The sequence below is a fragment of the Anomaloglossus baeobatrachus genome, chromosome 2 (genome assembly GCF_048569485.1).
Source record: "Anomaloglossus baeobatrachus isolate aAnoBae1 chromosome 2, aAnoBae1.hap1, whole genome shotgun sequence".
Classification (NCBI taxonomy): Eukaryota; Metazoa; Chordata; class Amphibia; order Anura; family Aromobatidae; genus Anomaloglossus; species Anomaloglossus baeobatrachus.
In genome coordinates, this window is record NC_134354.1 from 41,082,379 (window position 1) to 41,108,037 (window position 25,659).

Consider the following 25,659-nt stretch of genomic DNA (forward strand, 5'->3'; position numbering starts at 1 on the left):
TCGGTCCGGGGGGCTGCCGTCCTATACAATATGCAGATGGATTTGCTTAGCATAATAAGGCATTAGATCCTGACAGTAATAAGCTGATAATCTATTGACCCTGACTTTGGCCCAGCCTAAAATACAGCCATGGCAGTCCTGGGGCCTTTGTTTCTCATCAGAGTTCTGCAATTGCATTAGATCCCAGTCTAACCACCTAGAAGCCACGGCTAGTATAGGTAGCAGCATCTAGGGGTTAATAAAGTAGCACTATCTTGGTATGTTGTCTATGTACCCACTGCTGTACAGCAGCGAGCACAGGGATCCGCAGCACTACTATCAGACAGGCAAAGCAGCTGCTGTTTATAGATGGTGGCTCATACTTACAGTCTCAATCATTGCTCAATAGGCAAATGGGAAAAAATAATAAAAAAAAGATTGTGATGGGTCCTGTTCCTGCACAAAGTGTAAAGTGCAGCACCTCCTACCCACACTAATTCTATATAGCAGCCTGCAATGCCCTGAACATGAGGGAAGCGACATATTGAATCAGAAGAACTATACTATATTTCTGTCACGCACAGACCAGAGGACGTCCGGCGCACAGCGCAACAGATGCACACGGACCGACTACTGTCCACTGCACCACGAAACTCATCGGGGACACTTTAACAGCAGTGGCCATTGCAGTTAGGGAGTGGGAGGATGGACACCTCCTCTAGTTATCTGGCTGACCCTGCACTCCCTAGCTAGCCCTATATGGGTTCTTTCACTCGTTGCCAAGCAGGATATCTAATGCCTTAGCCTAATGGCCGGCGAGCAACACTAGTCCCACCGCTGCACTAAAACCACAAGAAGGGAAGGAAGACAAACAGAGAAATAAAGAAAGGATAAACTCCAACTTCTTGGCTGCAGTCAGAAACCAGGACTACAGCCTACACCGCTTCAGACAGCAACGGCTCCAGCAGCTCCTTCCACCTCAACGCTAAGTCTCAGACTGAGGATTCAGTATAACCCGCGTCCTCTACAGGGAGGTGTGACCATATATAGGGAATAAGAGTGGTCACAAACCGGAAGCAGCTGAAAAAAGGAATCAGACGCTACTGGCAATGAAAACTGACATTAACCCTTGATACACATAAAAGAAAGAAAACACATTTAATCTCCAGAGTCTCACAAGTCAAAGTGAGACTCAGGGCCCAAACCTGGTAAATAATGGAAGAGAAAAAAGCGTACTACGAAAATGGGATCACCACATAAAGATATAATTACAAAGTAAATCTTTATTAGAGTGAAAAAAAACCTCATGAAATGAACCAAACATTAAAAATATTTAAAAATTCCATGAGTATAACAAGACACCCTGATTCCCTCCCCGCAAGAAATATGTCATTATATCCTGAGTATACCAAAAACCTAAATGATATATAGTGGAACCTTGGTTTATGAGAACAATCCGTTCTGGGAGTGTGCTTGTAAACCAAGGTCCTCGTCTAGCAAAGGAAAATGTCCCATAGGAAATAATGCAAGCTCAGACAATTCGTTCCACAACTTGTTCAATGCCCCATCCTGGTCCCCTTTTGTGCCATTCCACACATGCACAAGCACACACACATACTATGCTCACCTTACCTTCCGTTCCATCAGCGGTCTCATAGTTCTTGTAGCTTGCTGGTACAGGATGTGAATCGTGTAACCATCGTGACCGATGCCAGAGCTTCCGCTGCCAGAGCGCTGATGTTAGAGGCAGGAGCCGCTTGCCTCTGATTGGCCAGCATGCTGCCTTTGAGTAGCGGCTGACAGCGGAAATTCATCCATCGTCGCGATGGTTACCCGATACACATCCTGTACCGGCGAACTACAAGAACAATGAGACCAGCGATGAAACGGAAGGTAAGGTGAGCCTAATATGTGTGTGCATGTTTGTGCGGACTGCAAGAGGGGGTCAGAGCGCGGTTAAAGTATGGAACCGGAAGTGTGCGCGGTGAGTATTTGCTCATACAGCAAAGCTTGCTCGTAAACGGAGTTACCAATTTACAGCAAGCTTTGCTTGTATAGTGAAATACTCGCACAACAAGTTACTGGTAAACCGAGGTTCCACTGTACACTGTGTGCAGAATTATTAGGCAAATGAGTATTTTGATCACTTGATAATTTTTATACATGTTGTCCTACTCCAAGCTGTATAGGCTGAGAGCCAACTACCAATTAAGTAAATCAGGTGATGTGCATCTCTGTAATGAGGAGGGGTGTGGTGTAATGACATCAACACCCTAAATAAGGGGTGCTTAATTATTAGGCAACTTCCTTTCCTTTGGCAAAATGTATCAAAAAGCACAAGGTGTGCCATACTCAGGGACATGGCCAAGGTAAGCAAGGCTGAAAAACGACCATCTTTAAACAAGAAACATAAGATAAAACGTCAAGACTGGGCCAAGAAATATCTTAAGACTGATTTTTCCTTTTATTTTTGCATGTCAGAAATGTTTATTTCTAAATTTTGTGCAGTTATATTGGTTTACCTGGTGAAAATAAACCAGTGAGATGGGAATATATTTGGATTTTATTAAGTTGCCTAATAATTCTGCACAGTAATAGTTACAAGCACAAACAGATATCCTCCTAAGATAGCCAAATCTTAAAAAAAAAACACTCCAACTTCCAAAGATATTAAGCTTTGATATTTATGAGTCTTTTGGGTTGATTGAGAACATAGTTGTTGATCAATAATAAAAAAAATCCTCTAAAATACAACTTGCCTAATAATTCTGCACACAGTGTATAGGAAAATGGTTAATAACACTATGGAAACAGCAAATTCCAGTGGATCACAGGCAGTAGGTAGATTAAAATATCCTCTTAATTTTCACATTAAAAATAGACAGACGGTATCCACAGAGATAGCAAAATTAAGCCAACGCGTTTCGACATAACGCAGTGTCATAGATTCTTATTCATGGATGTCTTACAAATGATACATTACCTCTATATAGCATACACACACTCCCATCTCACATAAGGTCTAAATCACAATCAATCAGTTACTCTACATCTGTCATATGCAGGGCCGTATTTGCCACTAGGCACCCGTGGTCCCGTGCCTAGGGCGGCACGTTGCGGGGGGCGGCACTTTCTGGCAGCAAAAAAAAAAAAAAAAAAAAAAAAAAAAATATATATATATAAATTTTTTTTTTTTTTTTTTTTTTTTTTTTACATCCCCGCCCCCCGTCCCTCCCTCCGTTACACTCGGCTGTGTTCCGGGGGGAGGGGGGAGGACAGGAGCACTTCTGCTGGCTATTTAAATACATGGCGGGCGCCAGGCATAGTGAGCTGACTAACCCCGGAAGTTCCATGGCCTGCACTTCCGGGGACAGTCAGCTCACTGCCCCATACTGCAGCGTCCAATCCTGCAGATGACACACGCCGCGGAGGAGGACGCGTCTGCAGCTGGAGCAAGGCAGAAGAGGAGTCAGCCAGAGCAGGGCGGCGAGCACAGGAGCAGGTAAGGCAGAGGCAGAGCCTAGAATGTATGGGCTCCTTACAGGTTAGTTGATGATCGTTGCAAATTGCGATGCCTCTTTTTGTCCACTGTAATCATGCAAGGGGAGGCTGGGGGGAGAGAGGCTGAGGCTGGGGGAGGCTGGGAAGAGAGAGAGGCTGGGGCGAGGCTGGGAAGAGAGGGAGGCTGGGAAGAGAGAGAGGCTGGGGGGAGGCTGGGAAGAGAGAGAGAGGCTGAGGCTGGGAAGAGAGAGGCTGGGAAGAGAGAGGCTGAGGGGAGGCTGGGAAGAGAGAGAGGCTGAGGCTGGGAAGAGAGAGAGACTGAGACTGGGGGGAGGCTGGGAAGAGAGAGGCTGAGGCTGGGGGAGGCTGGGAGGAGGGAGGCTGATGCTGGGGGAGGCTGGGAGGAGGGAGGCTGATGCTGGGGGAGGCTGGGAGGAGGATGGCTGATGCTGTGGGAGGCTGGGAGGAGAGAGGCTGATGCTGGGGGAGGCTGGGAGGAGAGAGGCTGATGCTGGGGGAGGCGAGAGGCTAATGCTGGGGGAGGCTGGGAGGAGAGAGGCTGATGCTGGGGGAGGCGGGAGGCTGAAGCTGGGGGAGGCTGATGCTGTGGGAGGCTGATGCTGGGGGAGGCTGATGCTGAGGGAGGCTGATGCTGGGGGAGGCTGGGAAAAGGGAGGCTGATGCTGGGGGAGGCTGGGAAAAGGGAGGCTGATGCTGGGGGAGGCTGGGAGGAGGGAGGCTGATGCTGGGAGGAGGGAGGCTGATGCTGGGGGAGGCTGGGAGGAGGGAGGCTGATGCTGGGAGGAGGGAGGCTGATGCTGGGGGAGGCTGGGAGGAGGGAGGCTGATGCTGTGGGAGGCTGGGGGAGAGAGGCTGATGCTGGGAGGGGGAGGCTTGGAGGAGGGAGGCTGATGCTCAGGGAGGCTGGGAGGCTGATGCTGGGGGAGGCTTGGAGGAGGGGGGCTGGGAGGAGGGAGGCTGATGCTGGGGGAGGCTGGGAGGAGGGAGGCTGATGCTGGGAGCAGGGAGGATGATGCTGGGGGAGGCTGGGAGGAGAGAGGCTGATGCTGGAGGAGGCTCATGCTGGGGGAGGCTGGGAGGAGAGAGGCTGATGCTGGAGGAGGCTCATGCTGGGGGAGGCTGGGAGGAGAGAGGCTGATGCTGGAGGAGGCTCATGCTGGGGGAGGCTGGGAGCAGTGAGGCTGATGCTGGGGTAAGCTGGGAGCAGTGAGGCTGATGCTGAGGGAGGCTGGGGGGAGAGAGGCTGATGCTGGGGGAGGCTGGGGGGAGAGAGGCTGATGCTGGGGGAGAGGCTGCTGCTGGAGGCGGGGGGAGAGAGGCTGCTGCTGGGGGAATGGGAGAGAGGGGCCAATGCTAGAGACAGAGGACAAGGGTTGAGGGGTAGAGCAATGACAATATCGATGGGGGGGAGTGTAAGGACTCAGAATAAGAGGGGGGCAGCATTGGGAGCTCATTATGGAGAAGGGGCAGCATGTGTGGGCTCAGTATGGAGTGGAACAATGTAGGGGGAGTCAATATCAAGAGTGGGGTAGTGTGTGTGTGTGTGTGTGTGTGTGTGTGTGTGGGTCTCAGCATAAGCGCTAGTGTTGTGGTCTTAGTATGATGAGTGGGGCAGCATGGAGGTGTCATTATGGAAAAGAGGAAGGCAGCATTAGGAGCTCATGGAGAGGGGCAGCATGCATGGGACATTGTGAGGAGGGGGCAGCATGCATGGGACATTGTGAGGAGGGGGCAGCATGCATAGGACACTGTGAGGAGGGAGCAGCATGCATGGGACATTGTGAGGAGGGGGAAGCATGCATGGGACATTGTTAGGAGGGAGCAGCATGCATGGGACATTGTTAGGAGGGAGCAGCATGCATGGGACATTGTGAGGAGGGAACAGCATGCATGGGACATTGTGAGGAGGGAACAGCATGCATGGGACATTGTGAGCAGGGGGCAGAATGCATGGGACATTGTGAGGAGGGGGCAGCATGCATGGGACATTGTGAGGAGGGGGCAGCATGCATGGGACACTGTGAGGAGGGGGCAGCATGCATGGGACACTGTGAGGAGGGGGCAGCATGCATGGGACATTGTGAGGAGGGGGCAGCATGCATGGGACATTGTGAGGAGGGGGCAGCATGCATGGGACACTGTGAGAAGGGGGCAGCATGCATGGGACACTGTTAGGAGGGGGCAGCATGCATGGGACACTGTGAGGAGGGGGCAGCATGCATGGGACACTGTGAGGAGGGGGCAGCATGCATGGGACACTGTGAGGAGGGGGCAGCATGCATGGGACACTGTGAGGAGGGGGCAGCATGCATGGGACACTGTGAGGAGGGGGCAGCATGCATGGGACACTGTGAGGAGGGGGCAGCATGATGTGAGGACAATGTGCAGATCATATTTCATAATTGAGGAAGGTGTGGTGGGTATAATTTATAAGGGAGGGCAGTGTGTAGTTTATTAGGGGCAGTGTGACAGTCACAGTATATAAGTGGGGACGGTGTGGTGGAAATATTTTATACCCATGCTATGTTTTGATGTGCCCGTGGTGATCCCCATTGGGGGGGGGGGTTAGTGCCCTTCGTTTCTCATTGATACTTTTTAGGCTATGTGCGCACGTTGCGCAAATACATGCAGTTACGCTGCGCTTTGTAGCGCAGCGTAACTGCATGCGTCCTGCGTCCCCTGCACAGTCTATGGAGATTGTGCAGGGGCCGTGCGCACATGGCGCTTTAGAGCGCAGCGCTTCGGCTACTGCCGAAGCGCTGCATAAAAAGAAGTGACATGTCACTTCTTTCCTGCGCTTTGCCGGCAGCTCCTGCTCTGTCTATGGCAGGAGCTGCAGGCAGAGCGCATGGAATCGGCGCTCACTACGGACATTTTCTGCAGCGATTAGAAGCGCACATGTGCTCTTCAGATCGCTGCAGAAATTTCTGCAGTGAACTGTACGCAACGTGCACACATAGCCTTAAAGTGTTTTACAGAGTAGATCTGCCTTAAACAGATGTCGTGTGCGAAAACTCAGTTTTACGTTGTCAATAAGGGGCGCGACCACTTAAAGTGCCTAGGGCAGCACGAAGGCAAAATACAGCCCTGGTCATATGCACCTGCGTTCAGGGAGAGAAAAAAACATCTACCTGCTGATGAATAAAACTATGAAAAACCAGATTAAAAACATAGTCACATGAATATATATCTATTATTAATGGATTATCATATCCTGGCGTATGTTAAGCCCTTGTGGAATTCTAGTATTTAACTTAAACATCCAAAAGGATTCACGGTTAAGAACTTTCCGCTGAAAATCTCCACCTCTATCCATTTTATTCACTTTTCCTATTGCTCTAAAACTAAATCTCTTTAGATTGCCTCCATGGCATGTAACAAAATGTTTAGTTACCGCTGAAGAACCACATAAGTTGCTACAATCGATCAGGTATAGTATCCCTTCACTATTACAATTCATATATTTATTAATCTGGTCACTGGCACCCGTTACCAGATTAATAAATATATGAAATGTAATAGTGAAGGGGTTATATACCTACGATACGATACACTTTATTGATCCCGTGGGAAATTATGGTATCACAGCAGCACAACTTAAATCATAACATCAATTACATAATTGACAAGACAGTAGAGTCGACAGAAGAACATTATACATTAGATTAGGACATACACAGCGGGTGAACTGAAAGTAGAAAAAATAAAGTAGACATTCACCTTGATGATTTAACACTAATATTATTGTTGTAATCAATTGTAACATATGTCATAAGCAGTATGTGGGTTGCACAGTGGGACCCCTCAAGAACCGCATAAGGCGTCATATTTCTGACATGAATGGGGCAAACGTATGCGGTTCTTCAGCGGTAACTAAACATTTTGTTACATGCCATGGAGGCAACCTAAAGGGATTTAGTTTTAGAGCGATAGAAAAAGTGAATAAAATGGATAGAGGTGGAGATTTCCAGCAGAAGGTTCTTAACCGTTAATCCGGATTGTTAAAAATCCACATTTAACTTTTAGGATCACTACTTCCAATAGGTGGCGCTGCGCTACAGTTTGTCTCCTGTCCTGGAGAGAAAATTTGAATATTTTGCAGAGGGGCATGGCAGCTATAAGTCCCCTTACTAGCATCCAGTCAGACTGGCTTGCAAAGTCTCCATAAGGAGAATAGTGTTCCCCCGTGGTCCCACAAAGCTTCTCATAGCCAGATCAGACACCCCATACTTTGCACTGACGAGGGGCAAGCACCCCGAAACACCGTGTCTGCAAATTGGGATTCTGATCTGGCATATATATCCTAAGTTATATTGAAAGGATTGTTAAAAATCCACATTTAACTTTTAGGATCGCTACTTTCAATAGGTGGCGCTGCGCTAGAGTTTGTCTCCTGTCCTGGAGAGAAAATTTAAGTTAAATACTAGAATTCCACAAAGGATTAACAAACGCCAGGATATGATAATCCATTAATAATAGATATATATTCATGTGACTATGTTTTTAATCTGGTTTTTCATAGTTTTATTCATCAGCAGGTAGATGTTTTTTTTCACTCCCTGAACGCAGGTGTATATGACAGATGTAGAGTAATTAATTGATTGTGATGTAGACCTTATGTGAGATGGGAGTGTGTGTATGCTATATAGAGGTATTGTATCATTTGTAAGACATCCATGAATAAGAATCTATGACACTGCGTTATGTCGAAACGCGTTGGAAGAATTTTGGTATCTCTGTGGATACCGTCTGTCTATTTTTAATGTGAAAATAAAGAGGATATTTTAATCTACCTACTGCCTGTGATCCGCTGGAATTTGCTGTTTCTAATTTGGATCTCTTCACCTGAGATGTCCGTGCAGGATCAAGTGGACTACTCCTTTAAGCCTTGAAACAGGAGCGGTGAGCTGGAAATACGTCTTTCTGCAATAACACTGTGGGAATCAGAAAACCCTCAAAAAGGTGTAAATAAAATACACAAATGGCAAGTAATGCTGATAATTACAATTAAAGAGCCTAAAAAGAACATCTATAGTTTAAATAAAGGCAAACAATAGATAATATTCAATGTTTAGCCTCTAAAATGAGCAACCATTGAATCAAACGGCCTAATTGTGTATGCAAGCATACTATCTCTCTGCTATGTTGCCCAATGAAGCAGTAGCTGAAGCTGTGTGGCTTGGATAGAGTCAACACAACAAAGCTGCTGTAAATAAAATAATAATATTGAAGATAATTAATCAATGCACACAGGAAGGGATATCCAAAAGAGAAAAAATTAAAGAGAACAGCTCCAAAAAAAAATACATGTGGAAATAAATAGATCACAAAAAAGCTGTCTCAAAAGATATCAGACCTTGTATGCAGCGTAAGGTAACTAGAGGTCACAAGGACAATTAGATCAGATGTAAGGAGCTAACAAAGCCATGTATGGCCTCAGCCATAGCAGTACAAGCTGTGGAGGGAAGAGGGGGCCTGGCCCACGCGTATCGCTGCACCCTGGTGCAGCTTTCTCAAGAGCCAGCTTGAATGGCCTTTTCTTAACAATCCTATCAATGCTGTGGTTATCCCTGTTGCTTGTGCACCTTTTTCTACCACACTTTTTCCTTCCACTCAACTTTCCATTAAAGGTAAGGTGTCACGTTTTTCTATTTTTGTATTAATAATTGTGATTATGGAATCAATTATTTTAATACAAAATTAAATTCACTGTTTATTTAGTTTTTATTTAATTATATTTTTACTGAAACACTGGGGGCTGCCATCTTGGAGTAAGGACAGTTACTCACCTTATTTATGGCAGCTCTCAGTGCATTGGGTGTGATAATCGCTCTACGACTCTATTCTGTAACACTGAGGACTCCCTGCTGTGAGATGGACATGCCCCCTGGGCTGTCCAGATCACAGCAGAGGGAGGAGATCACCGCCATCTTTGTGGAGCCCACAGCGTATGCTGTGTGCTGCTCTTTCCCCCTGTCACCCACTCAGGATGGGGCAAGTACCGGTGCCCTCCGGCAGCACAGTATATGAGGGCAAAGTATACAGTTGGACATGGCATACAGCGGGGCGCGAGATACAGTGGGTCACTATGCCAGCTATCCTTAGTGAAACTTTACACATATTAAGATCACTTTGCGGTCACCAACAAAATGGCTCTGCACTGTGATCCTAAACTTCATCTTTCCTTACCCCTTTGGGAAACCAGAATGGGAGGGAGAGGTGACATCACACTCGGGAGATTAGATTCCACCCACTTTTACTGCAGTTATAGGCACTGTATATACCAGAATGTGCCCAGGAGGGGGATGTATATAGCAGGAGGGGCCCAGGATGGGACATATATACCTAAATGGGGACATATATACAAAGAAAGGAACATATATATATATATATATATATATATATATCAGGAGGGGGACATATAGATATATATATATATTTCTTTATTCGTGGTATTTTTATTTTTTAAGTTATATGTAGATCGGGTACAGCATAGGGGGTGAGGGGAGGCAAATGGGGTAGGACGGCGGCTGGCCGTTTTGCATAATGTGTGCTTCGGGGGGTCCCGTAGTGACTGCCATGGGAGGCCACACCTAAAAAAGGAAATGTGGATCCCAAGGCATTATGTGAAATAAAAACAGGTGTAAAATACACATTACCAGAAACATTGAACACAGAAAAAGGACTTGTCAAAATTCTTCTCTATTTTTTATATTGCAACTAAAGTATGGCTATAAATTATCACCTTTTAGTCTAGAAACATAGTGAGCTATAAGAAAACTGCTAGGTCCTTTTTCTCGTCTAGACCTAGGGGGCCGAGAGCTTTTACATCCCTTATTATTTGAGATTCTTTTTGAAGCAGGAGTCTATGGGTATCTCCTCCTATTGAACGGGGTTTAACCCTTAATATACCTGCAAATTTTAAACAATCAGGGTTAATGTTATGACAGTCTCTGATATGCTTTATTAAGCGGGGAGAGCCGACTCCTGAAGTAATAGATTTAAAATGCTCTCGGAATCTAACATATAGTGGTCTTATAGTTTTTCCGATATAAAAGATATGGCAGGGGCAGAGGATCGCATACACAACGTATTTGGTTTTACAGGAGATAAAGTCATTGATCCTGAAAATTGTTTTCCCGATTTCGATAGAATCTCCTAATAGGTGATGTACACACAAAGGGCAGTTGCCGCATTTGAAATTACCGTATAATCTATTTTTTTCCAGCCAGGTTTTTGCGCTGATATTTTTAAAACTATTTTTTACCAGGAGGTCACTCAAATTCACACTCCTTATGTAGGAGACTATGGGGTCATTAGATGCTATGCTTGCTAAATCTTGATCTTTTTTAATAAGATGCCAGTTTTTTCTGATACTGGATTTGATCAGATCAAATAGGAGTGTGTATTTGAAATGAATGACATATCTTTTAATATTTAAGGGATCTGATGTTGTACTAGTTTGCATTTTTTTATTTATTAGGTTTTTTGACATTGCTTTTTCATAAGCCTGCTTAATTATCACCGCAGGGTAACCCTGTTCACTTAGTCGCGTTTTCAATTCACCTGCTTGTTCCTGCAGTTTTTTCGGACTATTAGTAATCTTTATTAGCCTAAGGAATTGTCCATAGGGGAGTGCCATTCTGGTGTGGGACGAGTGTGCACTATTGAAGTGCAGGAGGGCATTTACCGCAGTCGATTTCCTATAAATTTCTCTCAGCAACTTATCATCAAGAATAGTCAATTTGACATCTAAGAATTCTAGCTCTTTGCCCCATAATTGTATGTGAAAAGCATATTATAAGAGTTGGTAACACTTAGATAATTCACAAAAGCCCTAAAATCTTTGTAAGGGGTGGGCAGACCCCTTACAAGGAGGTGTAGTGTTCCCCTGAGAGTTGTTAAAATGTGAGGTTATTTAATAAAGATGTTTTATCGTTTTAATGGATCCCCAGTGGCCGGGTGGGACGGCTGTCACCACAGAAACAGGGCAGAGGAAAGGAGGAGCCGGCAGCAGAAAGGGGAGGGAGAAAAGGGATGTTAAGGAAAAAGTTAGAGCCAGGAGGCAGTTGAGTCCGGGACGGGAGAGAAGCAACAGAAGGGACAGAGTGTGGGAGCTGGGTGAATAGAAAAGCCGGAGAGAAGAGGAGAAGGCGTAACCTCAAGTGTGAAGCAGTACTGGTGTGGGTCCGGTCTGTGTTAGCCGTAGTGGGAGCCAGGTGAAGTGGATTAGCCGGGCACATACCCACTGGAGGAGACGTCAGGGACAGGTTTTTCCCCTAGCAAAAGAAGTGTGAAGTCATCTGCTGTGTATTTGCCTCTGTGATGGAGAAGTGCTCAATAAACAAGCCTGCTGGTTCAATTGACCCACGTCTACAGAGTCTTTGTGCAACTGACGGCGACATCTGCACCACCACACTCTGCCCCACCAAGTCATCTCCTGTCCCAATAGTGACGGCGGAGCCAGGGGTAAGCCTGAGAGAAAAAGGGGCCACGACTACAACCCCCGAGGCACCCCTGGCACACCGTTACATGTGGCGTAGTCGGCAGGATCCGGATTAATGGCGATGGGTCCCGATCCCATGGTGGGAAGAACAAGTGGTGCCTGAGGCGTTGGACCGGGCACAAGATGGCGGCAAGATGGCCGTCGTCTTCAAGGACACAGTAAGCGCGCGAAGAATTGGTGCCAAAAGAAGAGCCTGGGGCTGGCCGGTGAAGAAAAAGAAGTACGGAGTATTCCGCCCAAAGAGGGGAGGTGCTGGCCCCAGGATGCTGAGGAAGATATGTGAAGTGGGCGGTGTTTCAGAAAAAAAGAAGAACCGCCGCGGAGGGGTCGATCTGATGTGTGAGACTGGGGGTGGAGTATACCCAAGAGCGGGAAAAGTAGGCCCGCCTCCACTTCCTCCAGCATCTCCACTGACCCCGACGCCCTTACCAGAAACGCTGACTGCAAGCAAGATGGAAACCTCAGGAAGACAGCGAGATGCGGTGGCAGCGCTAGTAGCGACTAGCCTGGGCAGAGGACGCCCGAAGCAGACTGCGGCTGCGGTTGCGGAAGGACTTCCCCTTAACTTACCGGCTGTGCCCGGAGGACCGGAGCGGCCCACAAAAGTTACCTGGGTCACTACCTGGGACGCCGCGACCGGAGAGACCTCGACCGAGGTCCGAGCTACGTACACCGCACAACTGCCGTCGGAAAACAGACTCCTGGGAACTCCATACCAGTGTCCGGAGGTACCCCCACCAGTCGAGGTGGGATCTCCAACCCACACAACAGTTCCGGCCCCGGAAGAGCAACATGTCCGGGAGTTAGAAGAGGACGAGTGGGGGTTCTTCTGGGACCCAGTGAAGCCGTCGCCCCTAACTCGGCGAAAGTCCCCATCACCTGAACCCGACCCGGTGCAGGAGAGGTTGCTGGCTGAGACCGTGGCCCGCGAGATAATGGCCGGTCCCCTCAGCGACGAATTTGAGCAGCAGTGCACTGTAGGCACCGTTGTCAAATTTAATCAAAAAGAAGGCTACGGATTCATTGAAGATGAAGAGACCGGAGACCATTTTTTCTACAACCGGGTGAACCTGGACACTGAGGGCTTACCACAACGCCTTCATACCCTATACCCGGGAGAAAAGGTGAAATTCCGGAGGGAAGTGGGATGCCGGGGCCTGTTTGCCGTGGGAGTGACCCGGATGCCCACTACACAAGAGGCTGCACAATGGCAGCAAGAAATTGAGTGGGAAGAATGCCAATACCGGAGACGGACCCAGAAGAGACCGGTGCTGGCTGAGACTTCCCGGCCGAGGAATACGCTGGCGGTATCGCCCGAAGTCAAGACCGGAATGAATGCGGACACCGAGAAGGGAACACCGGCGGTGGCAATTCACCAGAGTCTGGTCACACACCCGGTGATTGTTGTGGGCAGTCCCCAGCCGTCCCGTGCAGCGACCCCATCACCCCCGTCGGGGGTTGAGGAGACAAAACCGGAGACCGAGACACCGGAGCCAACCGTCAACTATGAACCCTTCCGGAGACTGCGCCGCTTGCCCGGTCAGTCCCTGTCTGATTACGTGAGGGCTCAACGGGCTGAATGGCAACGTGCTTATCACCCCGAGTGAACCGTCATGACCGGAAGATAGTGACCCTGTTTGTATTGAGTACCGGCTGTGTTGAAGAGCCGGAAAAGTTTTATTGTTTACAACTTGTTCAAGCTGCTGAGCCCGGAAGAGCCTGATGCTGGACTGAGCCAGGGGCTCCCTCCGCGTTGTTAAAGAAGTCCTTGCTGTTTTGTGGTCCTGCCTTCTAAGACCGGGAGTGCTGCAAAAGCCTCCGGGCAGAAACCCTGCAAAGACCGGGAGTGCTTGCCGAAGGCCTCCGGGCATACCACCTACTAAGACCGGGAGCTCCCAGGAGGGACTCCGGGCGCCAGACTGGTACGTCCTTGAGTGTACCTCGGTGTGGACCTGTGTAAAGTTTTATAAAAATGACTTTGTTATTTAAAATGTTTGCTTCAGATGCATGCCTTGCCGGGAGGCTTAGGCTTAAAGAGGGGAGTATGTAAGGGGTGGGCAGACCCCTTACAAGGAGGTGTAGTGTTCCCCTGAGAGTTGTTAAAATGTGAGGTTATTTAATAAAGATGTTTTATCGTTTTAATGGATCCCCAGTGGCCGGGTGGGACGGCTGTCACCACAGAAACAGGGCAGAGGAAAGGAGGAGCCGGCAGCAGAAAGGGGAGGGAGAAAAGGGATGTTAAGGAAAAAGTTAGAGCCAGGAGGCAGTTGAGTCCGGGACGGGAGAGAAGCAACAGAAGGGGCAGAGTGTGGGAGCTGGGTGAATAGGAAAGCCGGAGAGAAGAGGAGAAGACGTAACCTCAAGTGTGAAGCAGTACTGGTGTGGGTCCGGTCTGTGTTAGCCGTAGTGGGAGCCAGGTGAAGTGGATTAGCCGGGCACATACCCACTGGAGGAGACGTCAGGGACAGGTTTTTCCCCTAGCAAAAGAAGTGTGAAGTCATCTGCTGTGTATTTGCCTCTGTGATGGAGAAGTGCTCAATAAACAAGCCTGCTGGTTCAATTGACCCACGTCTACAGAGTCTTTGTGTAACTGACGGCGACATCTGCACCACCACACTCTGCCCCACCAAGTCATCTCCTGTCCCAATAGTGACGGCGGAGCTAGGGGTAAGCCTGAGAGAAAAAGGGGCCACGACTACAACCCCCGAGGCACCCCTGGCACCCCGTTACATCTTCTTCATTCCTGTCCCACACCAGAAAAGCATCATCCACATATCTCGCATATTTCCTTATAAATTTTAGAAAGGGATTAGGCATGCTATAAATTAAGTCCTCTTCTAACATGGCCAGGAACAAAATTGCAAAACTGCAAGCTACAGGGGTAACCATCGCGGTACCCTGCATTGCAAGAACCATTTATCACCAAATTTGAATGCATTGTGGTGGAGGATAAAATGTAAGGCATCGGCTATGAAGGTTATTAAAGCTGTATCTTGATTAAATTGTTTCAATGCCCTAGTTATCATTATCAATATCGAGAGAAGCTAGTTGAAAGGTTTCGTAACTTTGTAATTTATTAGAAAATGCCCATGTTGAACATTTTGTACATTTAAATAAACCCCTTTATTTTTTAGTTGTTTTAAGGCTTCTGTTATACAGTCATATGAAAAAGTTTGGGCACCCCTATTAATATTAACCTTTTTTCTTTATAACAATTTGGGTTTTTGCAGCAGCTATTTCAGTTTCATATATCTAATAACTGATGGACTGAGTAATATTTCTGGATTGAAATGAGGTTTATTGTACTAACAGAAAATGTGTAATCCGCATTTAAACAAAATTTGACCGGTGCAAAAGTATAGGCACCCTTATCAATTTCTTGATTTGAACACTCCTAACTACTTTTTACTGACTTACTAAAGCACTAAATTGGTTTTGTAACCTCATTGAGCTTTGAACTTCATAGGCAGGTGTATCCAATCATGAGAAAAGGTATTTAAGGTGGCCACTTGCAAGTTGTTCTCCTATTTGAATCTCCTATGAAGAGTGGCATCATGGGCTCCTCAAAACAACTCTGACTGTATATGCCTCGTTTGATAACAGGACAGTGGCGCCCCCCTTGTCCGCCCTGCGGATTATGATGTCATCCCAAGATTTAAGTGTGTCTAAAGCTCATTTTTTACCTCTAGTTAAATTTGCGGCAAAAGTAGGATATTTCAAGGCTTCTATATCCTTCAAAACTAATTATTGGAATAGGTCTATATTATTCCCTGGTGTAATAGGGGGACAGAACTGCGATTTTATACCCTTCTTGAACGCGGGGCGACTGGTTGATGTTGGGGTTTCTTAATTTAGAACTTGTGAGTCTGTCAGACTCAGAAGTAATAAAGTGTCCCTTTTTATGTCTGCATCATCAGTACTATTCACTTTGTTGGTATGATCTCAGTGATTGTACAGTCCAAAAGAGGCTTACTTCTTTTTCAGTCAAGTTGCTAACTCTTAATTCCAGGCTTTTACTGCCTAAGGCTATGTGCGCACGTTACGTACTGTCAGTGCAGAAATTTCTGCAGCGATTTGAACAGCACACATGTGCTTCAAATCGCTGCAGAAACAGTCCGTAATGAAAAAAAAAGACGATTCCATGCGCTCTGACTGCAGCCCCTCCCATATACAGGGCGGGGGATGCAGGCAAAGCGCAGGAAAGAAGTGACATGTCACTTCTTAGAACGCGCGCTTCGGGCAGCAGCCGAAGCGCTGAGCTCTAATACGCTACGTGCGCACGACTCCTGCACAATCTCCATAGATTGTGCTGGGGACGCAGGACGCATGCAGTTACGCTGCGGTGCAGATCGCAGCGTAACTGCATGCAATTACGCAACGTGCGCCTAAAGGCCCTGTCACACACAGAAATAAATCTGCGGCAGATCTGTGGTTGCAGTGAAATTGTGGACAATCAGTGCCAGGTTTGTGGTTGTGTACAAATGGAACAATATGTCCATGATTTGACTGCAACTACAGATCTGCCAAAGATTTATTTGTGTGTGTGACGGGGCCTTAAGACTTCTGCGTCTGCTTTCGTGTTGCAACTGGTAAAAAACTCTTTTGCATACTCTCTCCCCTCCATTAAATTAACTGTACTTGTCCCGAGAGTCATATCTTCCACTACAACTGTCATGGTGACAGATATGTCAGATTAGATCCTATGCGAAAGTATAAAAATATTATAAAAATATCAAGAAAAAAAATATAAAAAATAGAGAAGAATTTTGACAAGTCCTTTTTTTTGTATTGAATGTTTCTGGTAACGTGTATTTTACACCTGTTTTTAATTCACATAATGCCGTGGGATCCACGTTAGCCTTCATAGGTGTGGCCTCCCATGGTAGTCACTACAGGACCCGCCAAAGCACACATTGTGCGAAACGTCCAGCCGTCATCCTACCCCATTTGCCTCCCCTCACCCTCATATGCCGTACCCGATCCACATGTAGCTTAAAAAATAAAAATAAAAATACCACGAATGAAGATACGGTGTTGCTACCTCTTCTACCCTGGATTGGATTTGATTATATAGACTTCTCTCTTGGATGGTGCACCCGTACACTCCGTGGTCTGGCTACGATCCATGAATAGCGATGGATCAGGAGGATTAGCAGTGCCCGGTGAATCTGATTTTTTTCTTTTTGAGTGGACTGAGCTACAAACCGTGAGTGCACGCTACTATTTTTTACCTTCTGTAATCATACTGTCGCACTGAAATCATACCAACAAAGTGAATGTGTCCCTAGAGGACTAAGGTTAAATAAAAACATATCCTGTTACCAGGATAACACCATCTTCAGAGCAGAATGGGAAAAACTGCAGCAGGAATGCTCTCTACTTTTCGTAGATATTGTCCTTAAGAAAAACAAATTGGGCTAGTTTTACACTTGCGTTGAACGGCATCAGTTGCATTGCGTTGTGTGACGGATGCAACGGATGCATTGCATATAGTGGCACAACGGATGCAACGTGTGACGCCCTGGCAAAACCAGGTAGTCACAGATAGGCCCCCGCATAACACCGTTCCTCATTAGGAAACACACAGCCAACCAGGAAACCCTAGTCAGCCTTCCTTAGGGACAGATAGACACACCAGTGGGCGTGACCAGGCGGTTTGGACATGCCCACCCAGGGGTCTAGACAGCCCGGGGCGGGAAAAGCAGCAGTTCAGTCATGTTCAGTTCAGTTGAGGAGTTCAGTTGAGGAGTTCAAGTGAGGAGTTGGAGGAGTGGAGTGCAGGCCTGTGTGTCAGGCCTGAAGATGACTGACAGGTACCAGGGTAGGAGCCCTGGTGCCTTTGGCTAGGAGGCAGACGGTGTTCTCCGTCAGCAGGAGCCAGGAAGATGGCTCGGTGGAACCGAGGTGGACCGGGACAGGGTTGTAGCCCACCGGTACCGACACGGGGAACCGACCCGGAAACCGGAGCACAAAGGGGGGTACTTGGACCCTGAAGCCAGAAGCCGTAATCAAGCGGACTGGTTAATTTACCGATTGAGGCCAGGACTAGAGGTACTGTCCCACCCAAAGTCCCTCATAGAAGACAACAGCCCACCGATAGGGATAAGAGGTCACCGCCAGGGCCCATAGATCCCATGGGCCAGCGTCAGTGGGCACGGCTCCTTAGACCACATCCAGCCGGGAGCGGACTCCTGAGTTTCACACTAGGAAGTCTAACTTACACAAAACTGTGCAGAAAAAGTATAGAGACCACCAGCTGGGTGGGGGACACGAATGCAACCGGCCACGGCACTGGCCACTATCACCTTGGTTTACCAGAGACTTGTGTGGTTTCTTAACCGTGAGTACTCAAACACTCCCTGTGGTCGCTATCCCCTGTACAGAGTCACCGGGTCCCGGGGCCACCATCCCTACCCACGGAGGGGTTAACAACTGGCTGCACAACATTTCCCCCAGGTGCCCTACAGCAGCAGCGGTGGTGTCCCACACATCGTGGGTGTTGTCACGAACCTAATACGGCCTAGCCTGTACACCTAAGTCCCCCATTTTATTCGGCGTGTCCCCCAGACACCCGGGTCCGGAGACCCTTGAGCTACCCACCGGAAGGTCCGGATCCGATCAGCGCCGGCTGCTGTCACGGGGGCGGCACACCACGGATCATACAAAACAACGGAATTGCTTTTTCTTTTCTTTTTTTTTTTCTTTACAGTTTTACCGGCGGCAGACTATTGTGAATGATCAGGTGATCACCCGGCTGCCAGGTGATCAGCTGATCACTCACAGCAGCCGGCTGCCGGGTGATTAGCTGATCGCTCACAGCAGCCGGCCGCCGGGTGATAAGCTGATCGCTCACAGCAGCCGGCCGCCGGGTGATCAGCTGATCGTTCGTCCGCCGAGAATGTGTGCGGGGGGCGGAGTGCAGGGTGGGTGGAGCCGAGCGGGGCCATGGCGCTGAGGATGTCAGTGCCGGGGACTGGTGAGTATGAGTGTGTGTGTGTGTATGCGTGTGTACATGCTGAGTGGAGTGTGGGAGGGGGCGTAGCTGAGCGGGAAAGTGTCGAGCTTCCTGCACACGTAGGCAGGGTAAATATCGGGTAACTAAGCAAAGCACTTTGCTTAGTAACCCGATGTGTACCCTGGTTACGTGTGCAGGAAGCCAGAGAGTGCATGCGCAGCGAAATACTAAGGATTCCGCTGCTCAAAAAACGTTACATGCTGCGTTCTTTCCGCCCGGCGGAAGTAACGCAGCGTCGGCCAGCGGAAGCAACGCAGGTTCATTAGTCGCAATCCGTCGTCCATAGAAGGATTCCGCTGTTTTCCAAAACGGCGGATTGCAACTGAAGGAAAATAACGCAAGTGTGAAACTAGTCTTAGAGCATGTGAAAATAACAAATTAACTTTTAAGGATGAGAAAAGAACTAGAAAGCCACATCTCTAAAGAGGCTTGGCAGATATTTCTTACTAAACTTGATAAAAAAAATCCTCCCATATCAAACACTAATAAAAGAACAAAAGAAAGAGAAATTTATTAGCGACAAATTAGATTACAATAATCAACACGCTTTTTCCTGGTAAAAAATAAATTCAAATCCCCATAATAAAAGATTCCGAGCCCCAAAAAATTATAGAAAAAAAGGTGCTTGGACCACGGATTCAGACTCAAGTGGCACAGAAGAAGTCACTGCACAGAATAAAAAAGCAGAATACAAAGCCTTCGACAATGTGAGGTGGTCATGGCTGGAACAGGTGTTGGAACACCTGGGCCTACACGGAGATTTTAGGAATTTTGTGAGGGTCCTTTACAGGGCCGGATTAAGGTTGGTGGGGGCCCCTGGGCAGAAAATCTGGTGGGGGCCCCATAAACGTTAACATTTTTAGCCATAACAGTAGAGCGCGAACTGTAGCATTTAGATATAAATTTAATGAACATTTATCTTCTCCTGTTCTGCCACATTCAGATTTACAGTGCTACAATACAGATACAGTCCAGGATCACTCACAGCTGTCAGTTATACACACAGTACAATACAGATACAGTCCAGGATCACTCACAGCTGTCACTTATACACAGTACAATACAGACACAGTCCAGGATCACTCACAGCCATCACTTATACACAGAAAGTAGAGTTGCTCACATATTTTTTTATTCATCCCAATGTTAAGGCAGCCAGGGCCGGCTCCAGGTTTTTGTGGTCCCCGGTTGAGTCTTAGTGGGCCCCATCCACACACAGACACGCACATACACATACAGGCATACGTACATATACATATTTGAAGACAAATTCACAAAAATACATTTAAACAGACAAATATATGCACAGTCATATACACTGACACACATGCAGACACAGACGCATTACAGGTGTTAATATGGAGAAGTCACAAGCAGCATCACTCACCTCCCCCGCTTGTTTCCGTCCAGCTCCTCCAGGACATGTGGCTGTGTTGCATGATGGCCATCACTAACATGACTGCACACCATGCACACTGACACAGCACTGCTGTATATACATCACAGGAGGGGCTAGGGCCTACAATATATACATTACAGGAGGGGACATAGATGTTACTGGAGTGGCAAACAGCTCTGGTGGCGTACACATTACTGGGATGGGTGGCTTAGCGCTCTGGGGTGCCGCACTGACTGCTCTGATTCACACACACACACACAGCTCTGCTTCACACACACACACACAGCTCTGCTTCACACACACACACACACAGCTCTGCTTCACACACACACACAGCTCTGCTACACACACAGCTCTGCTACACACACAGCTCTGCTACACACACACACAGCTGCTTCACACACACACACACACACACACACACACACACAGCTGCTTCACACACAGCTCTGCTTCACACACAGCTCTGCTTCACACACAGCTCTGCTTCACACACACACACACAGCTCTGCTTCTCCCACACACAGCTGCTTCACACACACACACACACACACACACACACACACACACACACACACTCTGCTACACACACACACAGCTCTGCTTCACACACACACACAGCTCTGCTTCACACACACAGCTCTGCTTCACACACACAGCTCTGCTTCACACACACACAGCTCTGCTTCACACACACAGCTCTGCTTCACACACACACAGCTCTGCTTCACACACACACAGCTCTGCTTCACACACACACACAGCTCTGCTTCACACACACACACAGCTCTGCTTCACACCACACATCTTTCTTCAGCTCTGCTTCACACACACACACACACACACACACACACACACAGCTCTGCTTCTCACACACACACACACAGCTCTGCTTCACACTACACATCTTTCTTCAGCTCTGCTTCACACACACACAGCTCTGCTACACACACACACAGCTCTGCTTCACACACACAGCTCTACTTCACACACACACAGCTCCGCTTCACACACACACACACACACAGCTCTGCTTCACACACACACACAGCTCTGCTTCACACACACACACAGCTCTGCTTCACACACACACAGCTCTGCTTCACACACACACAGCTCTGCTTCACACACACACAGCTCTGCTTCTCACACACACAGCTCTGCTTCTCACACACACAGCTCTGCTTCTCACACACACAGCTCTGCTTCACACACACACAGCTCTGCTTCACACACACAGCTCTGCTTCACACACACAGCTCTGCTTCACACACACAGCTTTGCTTCACACACACACAGCTCTGCTTCACACCACACATCTTTCTTCAGCTCTGCTTCACACACACACACACACACACACAGATCTGCTTCACACTACACATCTTTCTTCAGCTCTGCTTCACACACACACAGCTCTGCTACACACACACACAGCTCTGCTTCACAAACACACAGCTCTGCTTCACACACACACACAGCTCTGATTCACACACACACAGCTCTGCTTCACACACACACAGCTCTGCTTCACACACACACAGCTCTGCTTCACACACACACAGCTCTGCTTCACACACACAGCTCTGCTTCTCACACACAGCTCTGCTTCACACACACAGCTCTGCTTCACACACACAGCTCTGCTTCACACACACACAGCTCTGCTTCACACACACACACAGCTCTGCTTCACACACACACAGCTCTGCTTCACACACAGCTCTGCTTCACACACAGCTCTGCTTCACACACACACAGCTCTGCTTCACACCACACATCTTTCTTCAGCTCTGCTTCACACACACACACACAGCTCTGCTTCACACACCACACATTTTTCTTCAGCTCTGCCCTTACCTGCTCTGATGCCATCCTCCTGCTGCTCCGGTATAGGCCGCTGTCCTCCTGCTGCTGTTCCGGTGCCGCGGCCATCCTCCTGCTCCGGTGAGTCTCCTCTCCTGGCCGCGGCGCCGGTCTTCTCATCCGCGGCGCCGGTCTTCTCATTCGCGGCGCCGGTCTTCTCATCCGCGGCCGCGGCGCCGGTCTTCTCATCCGCGGCCGCGGCGCCGGTCTTCTCATCCGCGGCCGCGGCGCCGGTCTTCTCATCCGCGGCCGCGGCGCCGGTCTTCTCATCCGCGGCCTGGGCGGCGTCCTGCTGTGACGGCCGCGGCATTGGACCCCGCAGCAGAGCAGGGAGCAGGCATACCTCTGACCCCGGAAGTACAAACTACTTCCGGGGTCAATCAGCGTCCTGCGCCCGCAGTTTGTTTTTGCGTCTTAGAGACGCAGATACAAACAAATGTAGGTGTGCACCCCCCCCCCCCCCCCCCGAAAACACAGCTGATGTATTAGACTGTCTTTACGGAGGGGGAGAGGGTGTGAAAAAAAAAAAAAAAATTCTGACGGGTGGCAAGTATGGCCCTGGTGGTGGGGGCCCCCTTGGAAGCTCTTATGGTGGGGGCCCCGGGGCTGAAGCCCCGCCTGCCCCGCCTATAATCCGGCCCTGGTCCTTTATGCAAATCCTCAGGCAAGAGAGAGGCCTGGTGGATATTCAAGCTGGGAACTACTTTCCCTCATGGTTTGAATCTTCGCAGAGACCTCATGATTTTCTATTAAATAACAAATAGTGAAGGTCTGTCTTGGTGCTATATTGTGGTGGGAAAAAAAATCTCCACACTTCATAAATCTATTGTTAATTATAAATTCATTAATACTGACCTGATGCATGTGCATTAGGTCTGAAAATATTCATCGATAATTAACCACTTTACAACTCACCCTTAAACAATGTGACCTATGACCTTAGTCCACATTACATGCGGCTTATGTGGTTTCTGTATGTCATGTTTGCTCAGTCATGGTGCGCTTTTTTCTGCCTTGTCTGTGGCGCATGGAATCTCCCACATTGGTTGGAATGCATGTTAGCCGCAGGGTGCGTTTTAGTTCCCTTTAAAATTGGTGAAATTTAATCCCAAATGCTGTAATTAAAAACGAATGTATTGCAAATTCAGCTGCGGCACTCTTAGGGCGGCTTTGCACGTTGCGATATTGCACGTGCGATGTCGATGGGGTCAAATCGAAAGTGACGCACATCCGGCGTCGCAGTCGATATCGCAACGTGTAAAACCTTTTTGATACGATGAACGAGCGCAAAAGCGTCGTTATCGTATCATCGCTGCAGCCTCCGACATTTCCATAATGCCGGTGCAGCGACAGGTATGATGTTGTTCCTCACTCCTGCGGCAGCACACATCGCTGTGTGTGAAGCCGCAGGAGCGAGGAACTTCACCTTACCTGCCACCGGCTGCAATGAGAAGGACGGAGGTGGGCGGGATGTTTACATCTTGCTCATCTCCGCCCCTCCGCTTCAATTGGCCGCCTGCCGTGTGACGTCGCTGTGACGCCGCACGACCCGCCCCCCTAAGGAAGGAGGCGGGTCGCCGGCCAGAGGGACGTCGCACGGCAGGTATGTGCGTGTGAAGCTGCCGTAGCGATAATAATCTCTACGGCAGCTTTCACTAGATATTGCACGTGCGACGGGGGCGGGACTATCGCTGCAGCATCGGTAACACATTGTTACCGATGTCGCAACGTGCAAAGCCCGCCTTAGAGTTTGTTTACTCTGTCAGCATCAACTAACAGATAGTTATAACTCACAATATGATTTGATGGCTTTTGCTCTAATATAACATATATTTTCATCTCATTCATTTGGGTACAGCCTAATCTATAAAAAAAAATTGAGAATTAGCTTTTCCATTTAAAATATAAATTCATTGGAGTATAGTATTTGCGCAAAATATGGGTTATTTTGGGCAACTCTGGTCATTTTGCACCCAAAATTGTGCTTAAAGGTAGCATGATTTTTTAATAGCACATGGGGGGAGATGAATATATTATTAAAAAAAACTCCCATGTTCAAATTTGTAAGTTTGCACATTGTATTACAATTTAGTATAAATGAAGAAGGTAAATGTATGCATATATGCACGCACATATGTGCAAGTATGCACATAAAAAATTCTTGTGTGCATCCTCATATATGTGCAGATTTATTTATGTATGTAGAGTCATGTATCAGCACATATTTTATGTGCATTTACTTGTAGATGCTATACCTGCACATGTATATTGGCGCACCATAACTGGTATGTCAGAATTTATATACATTCCCAATCCAGTCCAGAAAACCACCGATACCTGTATTGTATTTTTATCTTATATGTATGTAATAATTTTCATGGTAACTTTATTTTCGAGTATGTAAGGTGCTCAAGTGATTTAAACATCTGTTCCACTAATTAGCATTTGCATATAAACTCTGTAGCGCCGTCTCCCCAGCATCATGATTAAGGGTGAGTGTTTTCACCTGAAACGCGTAGTGCTGGTCATGTCATTCTCTGTGTCTGCATGATGAAATAAAGACGTGATTCTTTGCCTGACCAGCTGGACATCCTTTCTTTTCTACATTTTACCGGGCTGTGGCAGTGCCTGTCCGTGCTCCAGGACGGAATCGGGATTGAGCCTCTACACGGTGAGCTGATTCACAAAATTGAAGAGTGAGTACCCCGGGATTTCTGTCAAAATCATTTCCTTTGATGAAGGGAACCAGGCAAGGATGCCCGATGTCACCACTATTGTTTAACTTGGCTATTGAACCACTGGCTAGACGTTTGAATGAGGGGGGGTGGTTTGAAGGGATCAAGGTAGGGAGGAAGTCATTGCACTCAGCCTTATTTGCTGATGATATAATCCTGTTCATGAGCAAACCTAAAACACAATTGAGTAGAGTCATAGAACAAATTGAGGAGTTTGGGAGGTTAGCGGGGTTTAGACTTAACAAAAACAAATGTGAAATTCTCTTCTTGGACGGAAAGAGATCGGAGGTGGAGAGGGGTGCATTATGTGACATTCCAAAAGCTAGAAATACAATTAAATACTTGGGAGTACAGGTTGGGAGGGATACAAAGACCATATATTCATTAAATTATTCCCCTTTGATCGAGAAAATTGAACGTGAACTGTAAGGTTGGGCAAATTTGCCGTTGACTCTTCTGGGAAGAAATCATCTAATAAAAATGATAAGCTTTTCCAAGCTTCTCTACCCAATGCAGACAATCCCATTGCTTCTTAAACACTCAGATGTGAACAGATTGACAAAAGCATTCTCGTGTTTTGGGAAAATTATCTCTTTAAAGAATGGAGGGAAAAAGGGATTGGAACTCTAAAAAACCTGAT